Source organism: Callorhinchus milii, unplaced genomic scaffold, assembly GCF_018977255.1.
Source record: "Callorhinchus milii isolate IMCB2004 unplaced genomic scaffold, IMCB_Cmil_1.0 Scaffold2, whole genome shotgun sequence".
NCBI lineage: Eukaryota > Metazoa > Chordata > Chondrichthyes > Chimaeriformes > Callorhinchidae > Callorhinchus > Callorhinchus milii.
The window spans coordinates 72,924,245-72,932,702 of record NW_024704743.1 but is presented as its reverse complement, the minus strand read 5'-3'; positions in this window follow the sequence as shown (position 1 = coordinate 72,932,702).

Below are 8,458 nucleotides of genomic sequence, written 5' to 3'. Positions count from 1 at the left end.
TTACTTCTGTATATTCAATATATTATTTATTGTGGGTGGAAAGTTGGTTTGCTGAATTTGCATACAGTAGTCAAATCTGTCCTCAATAACCGCCCAGGGGAGTGGGCCGAAGTGGCCTTTATATAAGGGTGACCTCTGGTTTGTTGCAAACTGACCTGTCCGGACCACTCCAGGGCAGTTGCTAACAGGGGGTGGTTACTGAATGGAGATGGTTGCTTGAGCAGGTTTGACTGAATATGACTTGATATTGAACAGACCAATTAATGCATTATCATCACCTTAGCGTGGAAAATTCCTTTAACTCAAATGGATAACAATTAATTTGTGTATTATTTATTTGTCTCAATCCTCCTTAACGTCATGAGAAAGAATGCTGCTTGCAATGATGGGAGGAATGTTACGGTGTTATCCTATTGCTGGAGTGTCATGATATGTGACCAGTTTAAACCAACTCTGAAAACATATTACAGCTGACAATTGAATACAAGCACTGTATTCGGATCTGCTGGGTAGTTAAAATGACTTGAACTCATTGAACTCCACACAAGATCGCAAGTTTGGAGCGCATGAAGAGATTCCTTTGCCCCATACCATCTCAACCCTCCAGAACACACATCACAGCATCAAGCTGTGTTTGAAATGAGTCCATGGTCCAGGCCTCAACCAGCCTTGCCTGGTAAGAGCTGTTGTTTTTACATCAATTACGATTTATTATTGTAATGTGTATAAAAAGCCCAAATGTTGCCAATCTGAGTTAATGTAATTGAAGAATCTATATATTAAGTTATATCATGCAATTTAAGCCATGGGGCCCAGACTCAATATTGAAACTCTAGTCCTAACATTCAGCCATGTGAGCAGTTTGTTGCTATGTACATCAGAGTGCTCATCTGTCTCTGTGAGATAATCCTATGCATTTTTACTAAGTTAGAAGTCATTCTGATGCTGAGATTCTGAAGTGTACCGTTCTTCTGACGTGAAAACTATATAAATGTAATTTTGTTGTTGTTTTTGTAACCTGAAGGCCAACATTGTGACAGTCAACAAGAATAAATATTTTGGAAAATCACTGCAATGTGAAATTCAGCAGAATGATTGCCTATTCCTATTGAATTAAACCCAGCAAGGTCAGCACCCTCTTGTAAAGAACCAGAGATCAAACCAACTACTATTTGCAACCAGAGTTGTGTTCATTAGAACTCAAGGAATTATTAGAATTTAAGTTCCCTTTGGGCGAGAACAAGTGAGTACAGTCAATAGATCCACTAACAAAATAATACTACCGTTCCACGAATCTTCCTTGCAGTTGTCAATCGTTACACAGGTCTTCCCCGTGGTTGCCAGCTTCAATGTTCTAGCTTTCAATCTTCCATCTATGGTAGGTCTTGTCTTGGAGGCGCCCACTATCTGGGTTTGGCACGGCCTTTTTAAGCTTGTAGTCGTCCAATCATCAACTATTGATCAGACCACTTGGGGCACATGCATTGTCCCTGTGATGTTCACATGAACATAACTCACTCGTACAATACAACAACAAGATTCCATTTATTGAGCGCCTTTCACGTCGGGAGGACGGGAGGATACATCGCAGAGTTGCTACATGCCTGGATGGCTTCTGCTTATCAGACTACCATACTTGTTTTTCAGGCCTCCTGTCCCAACCGTTTCTCTGAATCGTGAGTTTCAGTGGTGACACATACCCTTCTGTGATCCCGACTGTCAGTTACAAATAACATTGTTGCAATGTTTACTCTAGCTTGTTTTCAGCACATCCCAACTTAAATTTTGACTTGTCAGCTCTTTTTGTTAGCTCTTATTCTGCCAGTTAGCACTTCCACAGTAAGCACAAGTCTTAACACTCTTTAAGGTTTATTCACCCTTCTTGCAGACTTTCCTGTTTTGGGGAGAATGTGATAGTTTTGTTTTCCCCTAAGGTTCTGCTACCTTTGTAATGCACTTCATTTTTCCAACTTCTCTAATAATTTAGAAAAGTGCAGTGTGCTTCAGTATGCAACTAATTTCATTTTTAGTGGGATGACAAGTATCTTTAGTCAATAAAGAGCTGTAAGTCTTGGAGAGAATCATCTAATTAGTTACCAAAGATCCTCCTCACTCCCTTATATATTTAATATAATACTTTGATTATGTATTACGTGGAAACAATACAGTTGCACAATGGTGATGTAGCATTCATTGCTCAATTATGCAGCTGAGTCTCAACCAGGAATATTTATTGTCTTTACTGTTTAACACAGATACAATATTCAGGTATTTCCTTGTTCCTGTTGATATATTTTTACTATTATGGATACAAGGAACACCTGTAATTCCTTTCATTGGCTGTTAATTACATAATAAAGAGCACTTGTAGTTCTTCCTGTACACACACATTTTACACATAGTTTGCAGAGCTTGAAAATCAGACCTATTAATTAGTTGCACTGTGGCTTGAACTGGACAGGTTCTTTTAATTCTTCTCTTGCTATTGTTCAGTCAACCCCCATTTGCTCTTCTCTTGGTTTTGGATTCTAAGGTGATTCCACAGAAATGCCTAAAGGCCCCAAAATGTGTCACTTAGTAATAACCAGATGTGGATACAGATCAAATGGTAGCCACGTTTTTAGAATGTGCTTCGTTGGGTGCATTGGAAAATAGCTCTTTGCTATATCTAACTTGACATTACCTATAGGTTGGACAATGGAGATTATGGAGATCATTCATGGCTATGAAGGGAGTAAATGTTGGTCTTTTTTTTTAGTTTGCTAAGTGATCTGAAGTTATCAATCAGGATAAAATTCTGTCAAAAGTAATTTAAAATTGAGGTGAAACGGAATGTTTTCTGATGGTGAGTGGCTAACCATTGCCAAAGGAAACTTTCTTTCTATGCAAATAATGTTGGGTATAATAATGTCAACATAGTAATGATGACCTCACATAACTGGCATGACATTGCCATTTACGTTACATTCAAAAGCTCATTTTGGGCTTCAGCTGAAGTGAAACTATTCCATGATTTATTGATTTAGAAATGCACACCTAGGCCTCCCGGATATTAAATTATCACTTGATATTCTCGGCAAGGCAAGATGTATTATAAAATTCAAGCCAGGGCCACACCTTCACTGTGACAATAAATGAACAGGGACCCGCCAGCCTGGACCTGGACCTACTGTGACATTGCCCTCCAGGGTATTTCCCTTGTCAGTTAACTTAGATTCCATGATTTGCTGAACATAATTATTCTCCAGTAAAGCAATCTTAAGAATGTCTTTTAAGATGTTTAAGATTCCACTATTCCAAAATGGGAAGAATGGATGCAGAGCACTGGCCTCAGAAACTCATCAATATGAAAAAGCATGTCAATGGGGTAAGAGAGAGACAGCAACTGCTCTGGAGCAATTTGTGGGCCAGTGGATTATTTTATAATTTTACATAGATTGACATAGATTGTACAGCACCGAAACAGGCCAGTCAGCCCAAGTAGTCTGTGCCAGTGTTGATACTCCACAAGAATCTCCACCCATTCCTTAACTCCCTCCCATACCTCCATCAGGGATATATGTAGCTTCCTCTTAAATACATCTATACTATCTAATTCAACCACTGCTTTGGGCAGTGAGTTCCACAATCTCATTACCCTGTGTGAAGTAGTTCCTTCTAAATTCTCCTAAAATCCCCTGGTTGCTATCTTATATTTGTGTCCCCTGGTTAATGGCTCCCCAACAAGTGGGAACAGCCAATTTATGCTAACCTTATTGAACACTTTAGTCATTTTGAACACCTCTATTGGGTTCATAATTGAATTATCATGATGAGAAAGTGCAGCCTAGAGAGAGATTGGAGAGAAAAATTGGACTGCTGCACCCCTCATTTGTTTGCCATCCCCAATAAAATATTGGGTGTATTCAAGTAGGAAGTCAACTTTTAAATGCAATGAATAATAAAGATGTAAATCTGTATTGTGATCTATTGTACATGTATATGGCATTGTGATACAGAGCAAGTATGCATATAGTTCTGAATAACGAATATAGACTTTCTATTTAAAATTTGACAGCACCGTATCCTTTTCCTAAATTTCAATTACCCACAACAAATTAATCACGTGTGACTCAACATTTTTGCTAAAGAGATAAAAAATGCAGGATTAAGTAGGATCTGTAAATTCTTCTCATGCTTTTCACTCCAAAAAATGCTGGAGGATTCAGACTTCCTTCTTCCCCATGGAAACAGCTTTCTTTAACCTAAATGGGCATCATTCGAAATTTACATCTTTTTAGCATTTTTTGTTTATCTTAATGTGAGATTCATCGGTGGCTGAGCTTTCAGCCTCTTTGCCCCCGCACTCTGGAACTCCATCCCACAGTTCCTTCGCCTCGCTTCCCCCATTGCCTCCTTCAAGGCCAGTCTCAAGACCCTCCACTTCAATCGTGCTTTCAGTCGCCCTTCCGCCTCTCTGCCTTCCCTCAACCCTCCCCCATCCCTCCCCCATGCTCGGGTCCTGACCCCTGACTATCCAGCACCTTGGGACATCCTCCCAAAGTGAAGGGCGCTCTATAAATGTAATTTTGTTGTTGTTGTTGTTGATATTCCTCCCTACACAAGCTGCAGACCATCCAGAACACTAGCCTGTGTCCTCTCCCACATCAGCCTTGGTGAACCCATCATGCCCAGCCTCGCTCTGCTGCACTCCACTGGTTCGCCATTGCCTCAGTGGCCAACCTTTCTAATTCTCCATGCTAACCTCTGGAACTCCTTCCCTCAACCCCATCCATCTCTGTCCTCCCCTCCCCCCCCAATCTGGCTTCAAGTCCCACCTCAAAACGTATCTATTCAACCATATTTATGGTCATCTCTTTCCTCCCTCTCCCCGTGCTTGGTGGGCAGTCTACCATTGTAAAACACTCTGAGACATTATTCTATCTGAAGGGCACTATCTAAATGTTATGGTTTTATTCCGCAGCTTGATTCTCGCATGTTTTCATGTTGTTCACGAATGGAGTCAATTATATAGTGTTCTAATCAAGTTAGAGGTTAGGCAGTTCTCCAATTTAAATTCAATTAAAAACTAGTGCATTTTTTAAAAAAAAGACTAAGGTAGCTTAAGCAAGAAAATTGGTACAATTTATATTAAAAAAACAGTTCCCCCTGCCCCATCAGCTCCCTTCACCTGTGTATATGAGGGAGAACGGAATAGAGGTGTATAGGAGATGGGGTTAAGAGAGAAGACTTGTGTGGAGCTTATATAATACTAATAATAATACATAATAAATAATAATCCTTGCGTTTGATATAGCGCCTTATCACATCGTCAAGATGTCTGAAAGCGCTTCACAGGATATACTGTAAGGTGGTGTCACTGTGCATTTTGTTGGTGAACACACAGGCAATTTGCAAACAGCAATGTTCCATCAACAGCCAAAACTGGCACAGAATATTTGGGCTGAATGTCCTGTTTCTATTGCTATAACGTTCAATGCCCACAAATTACACACCGTCCCACCAATTCCCTGTATATCCTGTGAAACGGTTGAGATATCTCAACAGGTGATAAGACACTATATCAAATGGAAGGATGATGTAATTCAGTGAATGTATGTGTATGTGCCGCCGTGCTCAGCTATACTGCTCTACAGTCCTTGCATTTGAGTTCCTGTTATCAGCTATCCATCCGTCTGGTGAGAGCTCAAACCTGTGACCATTAGCATCCACGGGTCGATAATGAAATGTTTTCAGTATTGACCCATGGATGCTCTCTTTTGATAAACAAGATCTCTCAGGGTTGAGCTGGCTCCAAGGTGAGGGTGCCTGTCAGAAGGGGAATGGACCTGAGTCTTTCTGATAATGAGGCACTCCTGCAAAACAATACCCTAAAAAGATACAGTACCACTAGGTGGACAAGTAGAGCAAAGCTTACCAATGTTTCATAGCTGCATTATTTTAACTGGTTAGATTCTTGAACAGTAATAGCAGATTTTGCAGCTTGCACTCGCTAATTCTGCTGCCAAACCACTGTGTTCTCTGGTCCAAGGGTTGCCGTTAGTTACAGGGTAGGAATTGTGCACATCAGAGCTAACACGCACTCACACATACATAACAAACACACACACGTAGCACACACACATACACACTCACATACACACACACACATACACACTCACATATACACACATACACACATATACACACATACACACTCACTCACATATACACACACACACACACTCACATATACACACATACACATTCACATATACACACACATGCACACTCACTCACATATACACACATACACACTCACATATACACACACATACACTCACACTCACATATACATACACATACACTCACATATACACACACATTCGCACTCACATATACACACACATACACACTCACACACATACACACACACTCACATACGCACATATACACACAGACAACAACAAAAATAAAATTACATTTATAGAGCGCCTTTCACGTCAGAGAATGTTCCAAGGCTCACATACACTCACACAAAATACCTCTGCTTCTGCGAAACTGAAACAACAAAAAAAGCTGAAACTTCCGACTTCTCAGCACGAAAGGGGAGCTTCAATATGTTAAACACCCAGATCAACAGACACACACTCACGCACACACACACACACACACACTCAACCACACACACACACTCATGGAAACATACGCATACACTCACACACACACACTCACACATACATGCACACACACTCACACATACACACACTCAAACACACACACACTCACACTAACACACAAACTCATACATACTGTACTGCTCACACACACTGTACTGGTGTACAGTGTGTGTGAGCTGGTGTACAATGTGTGTGAGCTGGTGTACAATGTGTGTGAGCTGGTGTACAGTGTGTGTGAGCTGGTGTACAATGTGTGTGAGCTGGTGTACAGTGTGTGTGAGCTGGTACAGTGTGTGTGAGCTGGTACAGTGTGTGTGAGCTGGTGTACAGTGTGTGTGAGCTGGTGTACAGTGTGTGTGAGCTGGTACAGTGTGTGCGAGCTGGTACAGTGTGTGCGAGCTGGTGTACAGTGTGTGCGAGCTGGTGTACAGTGTACAGTGTGTGTGAGTGGTGTACAGTGTGTGTGAGCTGGTGTACAGTGTGTGTCACAGCGTGTGAACTGGTGTACAGTGTGTGTGAGGGGGTGTACAGTGTGTGTGAGCTGGTGTACAGTGTGGGGCTGGTGTATAGCGTGTGTGAGCTGGTGTACAGTGTGTGTGAGCTGGTGTACAGTGTGGGGCTGGTGTATAGCATGTGTGAGCTGGTACAGTGTGTGTGGGGCTGGTGTACAGTGTGTGTCACAGTGTGTGTCACAGTGTGTGTGAGCTGGTGTACAGTGTGGGGCTGGTGTATAGCATGTGTGAGCTGGTACAGTGTGTGTGGGGCTGGTGTACAGTGTGTGTCACAGTGTGTGTCACAGTGTGTGTGAGCTGGTGTACAGTGTGTGTGAGCTTGTACAGTGTGTGTGAGCTGGTGTACAGTGTGTGTGGGGCTGGTGTACAGTCTGTGTCACAGTGTGTGTCACAGTGTGTGTCACAGTGTGTGTGAGCTGGTGTATAATGTGTGTGAGCTGGTACAGTGTGTGTCACAGTGTGTGTGAGCTGGTGTACAGTGGGGCTGGTGTACAGTGTGTGTGAGCTGGTGTACAGTGTGTGTGAGCTGGTGTACAGTGTGTGTGAGCTGGTACAGTGTGTGTGAGCTGGTGTACAGTGTGTGTGAGCTGGTGTACAGTGTGTGTGAGCTGGTGTACAGTGTGGGGCTGGTGTACAGTGTGTGTGAGCTGGTGTACAGTGTGTGTGAGCTGGTGTACAGTGTGTGTGAGCTGGTGTACAGTGTGGGGCTGGTGTACAGTGTGTGTGAGCTGGTGTACAGTGTGTGTGAGCTGGTACAGTGTGTGTGAGCTGGTGTACAGTGTGTGTGAGCTGGTGTACAGTGTGTGTGAGCTGGTGTACAGTGTGTGTGGGCTGGTGTACAGTCGGGGAGGGTGTACAGTGTGGGGGGGGTGTACAGTGGGGGTGGTGGTGTACACTGTGGGGGGTGTACAGTGGGGGGGTGTACAGTGGGGGGGGGTGTACAGTGGGGGGGTGTACAGTGTGGGGGGGGTGTACAGTGGGGGGGTGTACAGTGGGGGGGGGGGTTGGCCCTCGGTTTGATGGACGCTGCGGGCGGCCAAGAGCGATGTGCGGAGGGTGACAGCAGAGCCCCAGTGGGAGGGGAGAGGCGGGGAGTGGGGGTTGTGGGGGGGGGGGGGGGGGAAGGGAGTGGGGGTTGGGGGGGGAGTGGGGGGGGGGGGGGAGTGGGGGGGGGGGGGGGGGAGGGTGGGGGGAGTGGGGGGGGGGGGTGGGTGGAGGGGGGGAGTGGTGGGGGGGGGAGTGGGGTTGTGGAGGGGGGGGTGGGGGTGGGGGGGGGGGGGGGGGGGG